The sequence below is a fragment of the Panicum hallii genome, chromosome 7, assembly GCF_002211085.1.
Source record: "Panicum hallii strain FIL2 chromosome 7, PHallii_v3.1, whole genome shotgun sequence".
NCBI lineage: Eukaryota > Viridiplantae > Streptophyta > Magnoliopsida > Poales > Poaceae > Panicum > Panicum hallii.
In genome coordinates, this window is record NC_038048.1 from 5,175,172 (window position 1) to 5,187,335 (window position 12,164).

Sequence of the window (12,164 nt, forward strand, 5' to 3'; positions counted from 1 at the left end):
GCGGTGCAACGTGCCTCCTCAACAGAATCGAGCTCTAATTGCCTCACCACGTCCGCCTCGCCTTCGTTGTACATTTCAACCCTTGGGGATTTCCACATGATATCGGCCAGCAAGATAGCTTCAGATCCATATACAAAAAAGAAAGGCGTTTGTCCTGTGGCTTTGGACGACTGAGTCCGAAGCCCCCAGACGACATGTGGCAGCTCATGTATCCATTTGCCTCCCTTCTTGCTATTTTCATCATAGAGTCTCTTCTTAAGGCTGTCGATTATCATGCCGTTCGCCCTTTCGACTTGTCCATTGGCCCTTGGGTGTGCAATAGAAACATATTTAGTCTCGATGCACGCATTCTACAGAACTCCCAGAACTGGTTGGCCGTGAAATTTGATCCCAAGTCCGTGATGATGGTATTCGGGAAGCTGAAACGGTGCAAGATATCAAAGAGAAATCAACAACCCGATCTGGTGTGAGCTTAGCTATCGGCTTGTACTCGATCCACTTCGTAAACTTGTCGATAGCCACCAACACATGGGTAAAACCGCCTGGCACCATTGTGAAGGGCCCAATCATATCAAGGCTCCAGCAAGCAAAGGGCCAGGATGGCGGTATGGTGATGAGGCTGTAGGCTGGAACATGAGACTGCTTGCCGAAGAATTGACAATTTTGGCACCTGCGCATGAGATCTTCCGCATCGGATACCGCGCTGGGCCACCAGAAACCAGCCCTATATGCTTTCCCAACCAGCATTCTTGAGGCTGCGTGGTTGCTGCAGACACCTTCGTGGATCTCTTGCAGTATGTCGTAGCCATCTTCCTTTGTGACACACTTCATGCGAACACCTGACCGGGCGCCGCGCCGGTAAAGCTTGGTGTCGACTAGGACAAAGCCCTTGCTTCTGCGCATGACGCGTGCCGCCTCTGCGCTCCTGGCATCTATTCCAGCTGGTAGCCTTTGATCTCGGATGAAGTCGATAAAAGCCTCTCGCCAGTCCTCCCCCAGCACCATAACCTCTCGATCGGGTTGTTGGGGATCCGCGTCGATGGTTACCTGCGGGGAAGACTTGATGGATGGCTGCTTGAGCTCCTGGACAAAAACTCCCGGTGGAACCTGAGCACGAGTTGACCCCAGCTTGGATAAAGTATCTGCACCAACATTGTGCTCCCATAGCACATGATGAACCTCCAAGCCGGAGGATATGTTTTCCAACTTGCGCACCTCCTGCACATAGGCGTCCATCGTATCCTTGTTGCAGTCCCACTCCTTGTTGACTTGCTGAACAACAAGAAGAGAATCGCCATAGACAAGTAGTCGTTTGATCCCTAGTGATATCGCCAAACGAAGCCTGTGAACCAATGCTTCATACTCGGCTTCATTGTTGGATACCTCCCACAGGATCTGAAGGACATACTTCAATTGTTCACCTCATGGAGAAATAAGCAGAACTCCGTCGCCGCCGCCATCAAGCTTGAGGGACCCATCAAAGTACATGGTCCAGTGCTCTGGCTTGTCGACTGGAGTTGGGACTTGATTCTCCCTCCATTCAGCCATAAAATCGACTAGAGCTTGAGACTTGATTGCAGTGCGTGGCTTGAAGTCGATTGACAAAGCCCCCAGTTCCACTGCCCACTTTGATATACGCCCCGTGGCATCTTGATTATGAAGAATATCCACCAGCGGGAAATCCGTAATCATAGTGATCTTGTACTCGTCGAAATAATGGCGCAGCTTTCTTGATGCGATTAGAATTGCATATAAAAGCTTTTGAATGGCGGGGTATCGTACCTTGGATTCGGAGAGTACCTCGCTGATGAAGTAGACAGGCCTCTGCACTCCAAATGCATGGCCTTCCTCGCCTCGCTCGACTACAATAGCACTGCTGACAACATGAGGTGTTGCCGTGATGTAAAGTAGTAGATCCTCCCCTAGCAATGGTGCTGTAAGGATTGGAGGAGACTGAAGGTGATGTTTCAGATCTTACAGAGCCCGCTCGGCCTCCTCCATCCATTGGAACTTGTCTTGGCATTTCAGGAGCTTGAAGAAGGGTAGTCCTCTCTCCCCGAGTCGGGAGATGAACCTGTTCAGAGCTGCCATACAACCTGTTAGCTTCTGCACATCCTTGACTATGGCCGGAGCCCCCATATCAGTAATGGCCGAAATCTTTACAGGGTTGGCTTCGATGCCCCGATTGCTGATGATGAACCCAAGCAATTTCCCTGAAGGTACTCCAAAAACGCACTTGGTTTGGTTGAGCTTCCACCGAAATCTACGCAGACTGCTGAACGTTTCTTCCAAATCTGCGATCAAATCGCCGGAATCCCTAGTCTTGATGACCACATCATCCACATAGGCCTCAACGTTCCGATGCAGCTGATCCGCGAAGCACATCTGGATCGCACGCTGGTAGGTTGCTCGTGCATTTTTCAACCCGAAGGATATGGTTTTGTAGGCATATGTCCCGTATGGGGTGATGAACGCTGTCTTGATTTCATCCTCCTCCTTGAGCACAATCTGATGATATCCTGAATAACAATCAAGGAAACAAAGAAGGACACAACCAACCGTCGAATCGACAACTTGGTCAATGCGCGGGAGCCCAAAGTGATCTTTGGGATAGTGCTTTGAGATCAGTGTAGTCGACACACATTCTCCATTCATTGTTCTTTTTTCTTACAAGAACGGGATTAACTACCCACTCTGGATGGATTACTTCTTTAATGAATCCAGCCGTGAGAAGTTTAGCTATTTCCCGCTTAATCGCCTCACGCTTGTCGTGGGCAAACCTTCACAAGCGTTGCTTTTTCGGCACAGCCTTTGGGTGTACATTTAGACTATGCTCGATCAGCTCCCTGGGCACCCCTGGCATATCCGCTAGTTTCCATGTGAATATGTCTCGGTTAGCCCGTAGGAAACTGACGAGCGTGAGTTCCTATTTCTCACCTAAGCCCGCGCCAATAACGGCGGTCTTAGATGGGTCACCCTCCTGGAGCTGGATCGTCTTGAGGGCCACGCCATCCGTCGACTGGATACTCGACTTGCTGGCCTTTCTTGAAGGGATCTCCAGCCCGGACTGAGAGAGCTGCTGTGCGGCCGCGAGTACTTCTCCCGAAGCATCTGGCACACGGGTAGTCGAAGCATACTAGATTGCCTCCTGATTGCAGTCATACGACTTCTTCAAGTCGCCTCGGAGAGTGAGTACTCCGCTGAGTCCTGGAATCTTGAGAAGCAGATAAACGTAATGTGGCACTGCCATAAACTTGGCGAGTGCCGAACGACCCAATATTGCATGGTAAGAAGTTTCGAAGTTAGCCACTTTGAATTTGATGAATTCAGTGCGGTAGTTCTCCCTCGTGCCAAAGGTGATAGGGAGAACTACCGTACCAAGTGGGTGTGCCGCGTTACCTGGGACGATGCCGTAGAAGGGGGACTTGCTCGGAACTAGCATGTCCTTGAAGTCCAGACCCATCTTCCTCAGAGTGCTGGCGAAGATGAGGTTAAGACCGCTCCCACCATCGATGAGCACCTTGGTGAGCCTGACCTCTGCCACCACAGGATCCAGAACCAGGGGGAACTTGCCGGGCTCCGAAAAGCTCATCCACTGGTTGTCGCGGGAGAACGAGATGGGGACCTCCGACCAACGGAGTGGTCGTGGTACCGCCGGCTCGATGGACATGATCTCCCGAAGAAGCAGCTTCTGGTCCCGCTTGGAGCCGAAATCCCCATCACCTCCAAAGATGATGTTGATGGTCTTCGAAGCGTCTTGGAACTTCAGGTTGCACCCTTGGTCCTCTTGGTCATCATCCTCGGGTTCTTTGTCCGCAGGCTTCCTATTCTTCTTACCACCGCCGGAGTTGCTGAACGTCCTCCGGAGATGGTAGCAGTCGATGGCCGCATGGTTGGCACCTGGATGCCATGGGCACTTCTTCTGTAGGAGCTTCTCGAACTCTTCCTGCGTCGTCGACTTCTTGCCCTGCGAGGGATGATCCACAACCGCGATGAGCTCATCTGGCTTGCGTTTTCGGGGTGGACCCAAATAGTCCCGCTGGCCTTTGTCGTTGCGGTTGTCGTTTGGGCGCCTCAGATTGCTATCTTGGCACCACGGGAACCGCTCCCGCATCTTCTCCTCCTGCTCGGACCAATCGTGCATCACATCACGAAGGCCCGCAACAGTCTTTGGCTTGTTCTGCCCAAAATCCCTGTAGATGCCTGGGTCGGTGATGCCGTTGTAGAAGCAGTCGATGATGTCGTCCTCCGAGATGTTCGCGATGGTGGCACCAGCATCAAAGAAGCAACGCGTGTAGGACCGCAGGAGCTCGTTATGTTCCTGTTCACACTGAGCAAGATCGTGATGAGTACCTGCGCGAGCAATCGCTCCCTGGAAGTTGTCGATGAAAACCCTCTTGAGCTGTTCCCAGGAGTCGATGGAGTTGTTGCTTAGGCTCTCCAGCCACGTGAGCGGCGCAGGGTCCAAAGCCATCGGGAAGTAGACGACCTTGGTGATGTTCGAGCCCCCTGCGACCTCAATGGCCGTGGAGTAGCAACGTAGCCACTGCTGAGGAGCCTACTTGTCGTCGTACTTGGTGATGCCGATCGGCTTGAAGCCCTCAGGGTACTTGTAGCTGTTGAAACGTGCAGAGAAAGCTGGGAATCGGTCGCTACAGTCAGTACTTTCAGTTTTGACTTCTTCGCGGACCTTGCGCCTGGAGGAGATCACGGACCACGCGTCATGGCCTTCATTGATATGCTGGCGTAGGTCTTCTGGAGGAGGCCGATGATTTACCTATCGCGGGTTACCCCCTGGAGGTGGCTGCTGCCTCCCGCCACGGGCCTGGCTCCCGCAAGCGTTGTCATTGTTGAGGCTAGGCTGAGGTCGTGGACGTCCGCCAGCCATTCGGCTGTGGCCCTGGCTGTGGCTCTCGCCCACGCGCTCATCCCTGATGGTGGATGCCGGGTTATGCTGATCCAGCTGGATCCAAGCCCTCTGTGTGTAAAGAAGTGCTTGATGCACATTCGGATCATTACTGCGCTCGAGGATGGCTGTAACCCTGGCGATGTTGGCCATCGGAGTCCTAAAGCCTCGTTCGCTCACTGCGGCAAACTCAGGATCAAGCTCGTGATGCATAGATCGCCTCCGCTCGTTGGCCCTCCTCCGCCGGATTGTGCGGGCCCTGTTCCTGGCTCTCCGCGCCTCACGATCGGCGTCGTTCTCGTCGCCGGTGTTGGCTGTGACCTCGTCTTCGGAGACCGCTTCAAATTCGACGATGGGAAAATCCCCATCGTCCTCGCCTTCTTCTGCCATTAGCACCTGGCGCGAGGCGAGCTCATCGGAGCCTGTGTCGACTAGTTCTGTCGACTCCTCCGCCACGGTAGCCAACGGCCTACCCTCCAGGAAAGGCAGAGGCTCGAGATGGGCCACAAGTCGAGCCACGGCCTCGAGTAGATCGGAGAGCGTCATCCCCCTCCAATGTACGAAGCGCCCCTCGGGCGTGGGGGTGATCATCAGATCGCTGGCTCCAGAACTACCCGAGGCCCCCCGACATGCGGTGGCTTCGGGCCCCCCAAGTTGCAGCAGGGAATCCAGGTCGTCCTCTAATGTAGAGAAAGACTCGGAGAAGTTGGCCCCCTGGAGATCAGTGGCCAAGTTGCATGAACCGAGTTGAGTTCGGTTATGCGGATCCTTAGATTGGAACGAATCCAACCCAAGGGAAGTTGCCACAATGCTGGATGAAATCGAGCCTGGAGCAGACTCCACCCCGATCTTTGTTGTGGAAGCATGGGTCGACAAGTCGTCGAGCCCGTCAACGAACATGTCGAGGTCGCTGCGGGGATCCGCAGCGGAAGTCTTTGGCTTCATGTCGATGAGGAATAGACGGAAGTTGCCTCCACCGTCTATGATGCAGACCCACGAGCCAAAAACAAATGTCGTGCCCTGAGAGTGAACCGACCTGGAGAATTGAAAAGTTGCCATCAAGCTCGCCGGTGGATCTTCAACGCGCTCCCCTATCTAGCACGCCAGCTATCGGTGTTTAACCGGCTGCCCACTGAGGGATATACCCAAGGTGGTAAGTTTTGGGTGAGGAGACGTCGAGATCAGGAACTCGAAGGTGTAAGGAACACAAAGCTTAGACAGGTTCGGGCCGCAAAGCGCGTAATACCCTACGTCCTGTATGGTGGTTTGTATTGCCTTAGGTGTAGAATGATCTAGAGATCTTGTTTTGAGAGGGGTCCCTGTCCTCCCTGATATATCCGAGAGGCCAGGGTTACAAAAATACTAACCAACTCCAGCTAAGGAATCGTACCAGAACATGTCTCGGGTAGATTCCTTCTGCATCGGTTGGCTCTATCTCCTACTTAAACGGGATAAATAAGAGATAAATGAGATAAATAAGAGATAAGATGGACTTAGTCTCTTAAACCTCCTTAAACTACATTATGTACACAGTCCCGTGGCCCCGGTTCTGACAGTCACATACGAATCGAAGGCGGGGACCGAAAGGGAAATCCTGTCCTTTCCTTCGGACCCTTCCCGAGTAGGAAAAATCCCAAGACGACATCCAACCCTTCATGGGCTCAGGGGCTCACCCGGGGTATAAAACCAAATACAGAAACATCCTTCCTTTATTCTAGGATCAGGGGAAATGATTACACGGAGCACTTCGAGTGCGTAACGAAAACCATGAAATTTGGATTTACCAATATGACCTACACTTTGGGCGAAAGGAGTGTCCGGCCACGGGCTGTGTACAAGTACAAACAACTTAAGAGCTACCACGCAGGGCAGGGCTGAAAGTTGCCCTAGGTCCACTTCAATAAGTAGTAATGGAAGTAAGAGTGGTACACGATCGTCGATGCATACAACTCATGCTACCTAGACACGCGCCTCGGCCACCGCTAGGTGACTCCGGCAACGGTAGCAGGGAGGATGAGAAAGAGGGAAGCTCGGCGAAGCCAGGCGACACCGGATGGAGCCGGCAGTCCCGCGTGAAATCAGGGCGGTGCGGCAAGACTCGCCCCCGCCTCCCTATGGGAAGGAAGTACGGAGGTGTGGGTGGGTCGCCACCTACCAAACGATTTCACGAAGGATGATGAGTCCGCCTCTATCCTCGCATGGAACCAGCACCTGGTCCAAGGCAACCGCCTCATGAAGGCAAAGTCAAGGATCTGGAAGCTTGAGTTCTCCTTCATCATGCTCCTCCGCTCACAGTCAATCAACTAACAGCAACCGACAGGGGGCTGGGATCTGGCTCCAACGAGCCAAACCCAGGCTCTAGGTGGCCTAGTTCTACAATACATTATTGGAGGACTTGCCGGTCGGACTTAGTGCTGCAACCATGAGCCTAGCACCGCTATTTGTAGCCACGTCCAGGCAAGGCAATGACATTGGGCCGAACGGGCAAGAGATCAAGCGGCCAGTATTAAAAGGGTTCACCTACCCCAGTTCCCATTAGCAACTGCAGGTCTAACGGGACAACACGAGATAAGATGGGGCAGGCAGACGCAGACCAGGACGGGAGCAAGCGATAGGCATCGCGCGAGCCCCAAGGCGAGTGAGCACGGACACAAAAGAAGAGCGCATGCCACGCAACTCGGTGATCACCAAAGCTGCCGCCAGCCACAGTCGGCGGGCATCAGTGACGAGACCCGACGAGAGGGCACCTGAGCCAGGGCATCATCACAGGGCACCCCCTGGATACGCCAGCAGGACCCACCGCACGAATCTCTGATTTGCCCAGAGGTTCGGGGGCTACACCCACTGGGTGCGCTAGCACGCACCCACATGAGACAGGAGGGGGAGAAGCTCTCAGTGGTCGCATCAACAAGGACACAGACGAGCACGCCAGCAGAACCCTCTATGCGAATCTCTGATTCGCCCAGAGGCTTGCGGGCTACACTTAGTGAGTGCGCTCGCGCGCACCCACATGAGCCTGACAAAGACAAGTCACCTCCGAGTCACATGATCCTAAATGCCAAGCCGGGAACGCGTTCGGACCGGCATGGGACTCGCTGTCCGGGTAAATGAAACCCCAACACGGCTCTCCAAGCCGCGTAGGGACTCGGAGGATACTGTCGGGGGCAAGTGTCATGGATCCCCCAAAGAACATTCCTTATGAAGCTGATCATGGGTTAGATCCCTAAAAGTACACGGCTTGGGCTAGATGGGCCGCCAAATGGCCGCAGAATGGCCCACTAGGAGAAGGGGCACCGACAGCCCAACGCGAAGCATTGGAGAAGGACACGGCCACCTCGCCCGACCCCAAGGGCAAGGGATCGGGCGCATCCGCCTCGCCCGACCCCAACGATGGGCGCATCCGCCTTGCCCAACCCCAAGGATGAGGGGTCGGGTATGTCCACCCTGAAAGTGTGGGGCCCCCAGGGACCTCATGAAGTGATGAGCCACACTGGAGCTTGAACCTCTGGCGTAAGGGTAGGTAAGGACGTGCGACGACATGACCTTCGAAAGATACGCAACTACGGCAAGCCCCGACCGTCCAGTACGCCGGGGGTCAAGCCGTAAAATGCGCCAGAGGGCTCACACCGCCCGTCTCGGTAGGGCGCACGTCGCCAATCCTGCGGCCCGGCAGACCTACCCCACCCGTTCCGTTGGGGCGCACGCCACACGTCGCATCAAGGCGCGGCATGGGAGCGCCTCCGACATCATCTACAGGGCAGCGGGGCCCATTCGAAGAGGATGAGAGGCGGCACGATCCCGAGGATTGCTCTCTCTTTCTCTCTCTGTAACCATTCCTTTCCCTTTGAATTATTTAAAAGGCAAAGGGAGGCCCCATGGAAGGGGGATGACGGAACTCTTAGACTCACATACAGGCACATACACTCCACCAGAGACTTGGGAGCCCTTTCCCTCTCTTGTCCGTTTGTAACCCCTACTGTAAACTTAGTGCAAGAGCACAAGCGGCTCGAACTGGATATAGGGACATTCTACCCGAACCAATATAAACCCTCGTGTCTTTCTTGCATACCATTCGGGCCAGACGTGCAATCACAAAATTTACTAGTCGGCGGTTCGAGACACTGACACTTCTAACGTCATGTAATTTGCCTTGTCATATAGTAACATTTCATATGTACATTTGCTAGGGACTTGTCTAACCTTGTCAAGATAGTGATGAACATGGGTCTTGCATGAGCTAGTGGTCCCTTGTTTTGCTCATGGCATGTAGTTGGGTTCATCATGAGGAAACTTTACAAGGGTTCAAACTTGACAAGATAGATTTAATTTCCGCAATGCATTTTGCTTGTCATATAGCATTCATTCATGTTTACTTTCTCATTTTGCACAACATTGCATCATGTTAGTAGCATCACAAAGGAGTAAATCACCCTTAGAGAATGATATTCATGCTAAATATGATATGTCAACTCAACAAGAGTGATAAGATCAATGTTGCGCATTCATGCCTATTGAGTCATGTCCTAGCGAACTTAAAGTTTCAATCTCTAAGTTCATAGGCGTATGGCTCATACATTCCTTGGATCTTGTTTCTATCCTCACTTGGTTTTAATTGCCTATGTCATGTAAAAGCTTTTGAGCAACTATATTGTATGAGTGCTTGAGGGGTGAGGTTGTCTCTCGAAAATGGTCCAAATTGAGTGTGTATGCCTTAATTTGGTTCTTTAAAATTTGGATCAGAAGCCGAATGTGTAGTTCAGCTCAGCAATTTCTATACCATCGGTTAATACGACGGGGCATCGATGGAAGTGTCGGTTCAACTGGCGCTTAAGGGTTTCCAAAACAGTGATCATAGCCATCATTCTTTAACCGACGCTTACAATGACGCTTCATCGTTTCAACCGGTGCTACTGGAATTCTTCTCTCAAAACCTCTCTACTAAGCATTCAACTGTTACACCTGGTTTTAAACGGACAAAACCGAATGCATAACTATATGTATGCCAGGATCAAGTTCTATACATATAGTGACTTCATCAGTGAATAATCAGCAACAGTATCATGAAAAGAGAATTAAAAGACTATAAAAATTCTCAGAGTTATACAGCTTATCCTGGAAATAAAGACTCCAAACTTCATAGGCAATCGACCGGGGGTTGCGCGGGCCTAGAACCCAGCATCTTCTTCAAAAGACTTCGCATCACTTTCTCCTCTGAGCAGCAATTATAACAAGCATGAGTACACTTATGGTTAGTACTCAGCAAGTGTTGGGAATTATATGACATGAAGGCCAAAATCAAGGAAAGGCTGACTGGCTTACTGCGATAAGAAATTTTAGTTGGTCAAGTTTTATTAGCACCTGATTACTAAGGTATAAGTTCATACCAAAACCCACATTCAAAGAGAGAGAAGAGATACAGCATAAGTATAACCACAACCATAAACATGGTCCACGATAGCCATAACCATAAACATGGTCCACGATAACCATAACCATAAACATGGTCCACGATTTAATTCATCTTCAAGCTCATTAATCATGTGAGGGTCCAAGCCGCTCTTAACCGTGAGCACGGTTGATACATCAGTTTTCACCCTGCAGAGGTTGTACACTTTACCCACAATTCATGTTTCCCAATTTTCCCGAGGTAGCTAGCCTCTTAAACACTTCTGAGGTGAGTGGCAAGGGATTCACTACGAGGCCTTTACAAAGATTCCCTAACTTATGACAATCCGTTGAGGTTTCAAATCAAAGCGGTCATAACTCTTCCTAATAAGGCAGACGCCTTAACCAGGACCATATCATACCCTCAAGAGGACCGAGCTATTCCCCGATGATGCAACCCCTCTTGCCCTTTCGGTAAGATTATCATAAGCTAGAGTCTCTAATTAATTAGCCAAGACCAGAGCCATATGGTATTGTGGTTGCACTATTTTCCTGGGTGGTTCTTCATGTTCCGATTAAAACATATAATCTTGTGATTAACAACACAAAGAGCATGAACATGGATAAAACAGGTGTAGCATCATCATCATTATCATCATGATTATATATTATTCCCGAATCATAACCAGTTATAGCAACTAAGCAATAGCTACCCAACATAAAGGTAAAACCCAGGTTAACAAGGAAGGATCATAAAGACTAGGCATATCCTTAATTAGGATCCATCAAAATTAGGACACATGCATGCATATAAAGAAAAAGTTATATTTATTGGGATTATTAGGACAAAAGCATGATCAAGGAAACACTTGCCTTTCTTTTAGAGAATAGCTGCTTAGAGTCTTCAATCTTGTTCTTGAAACTTCTAATCTTCAAAACTCTTGGATCACGCTCCTTCTAACGTCACACAAACATCGAGCCGAAATCATAAAAGCAAGCAAACAAACAAGAACAACTAAGAACGGGTACACCAAACAAAAGGAAATCTTTAAAATAGCATACTAAAGGATAGGGCTCATTGCTACGGTCACGAGAACGAAAGAAACACGGAAAACGGAGCTAGGGTTGAAAAGAAACAGCTATCGGAAAATTTATGTTATAAAAGAATAAAAGAACTATAGGATTTCATTTATTTTAATTTAGAAAACTAATGTAAAAGATATAAAAGAGAATATCTCAATTATAATTAACTCATATTATATTTGCATTTATAAAGATGAGGTACAACTTAATCAAATTTTATATATAGTCGTCTATGTACGAATTATCCAAATTAAGCAATTAATTAGAAAGAAACCGGTGAGAGCATCTGCACGTCGAACTTTATGATTCGAGTTGAACTACACAAATTAAATTACAAATACATTTGAGTTGATATTAATTAAGTTAACAATAATTGTGAAAACCGGAATAAAGACTTAATTGGATTTTATTTCGAAAAACTAGATGAGAGGATATTATTCAAATTAAATTGATATCTAATTTTAAAAATAGAAATTATGGTACAACAGCACTACTAAACGATAGCTTAGGGTTTTAGAAGACTAACACAAAAAGAACGGATTGAAACGGATCTAACACGCAGAAACTACGCATGAAACAATGCTGCAGGGTCCTATACGTAATTAACTATAGCTTTCAGGGGTTAGCAGAAAAGAATTACTAGACTCAGAAAATTGTGCTTGCAAAAACAGAAAAGATTAGGGTTAGATCTTAAAAATTCTATGGTGGGGCTGGATTGAGAAGATGTAATACATCTAGGGGGGTTTTCTACGAATTTCGCAAGACACAAAAATTAACGCGATAATTACAT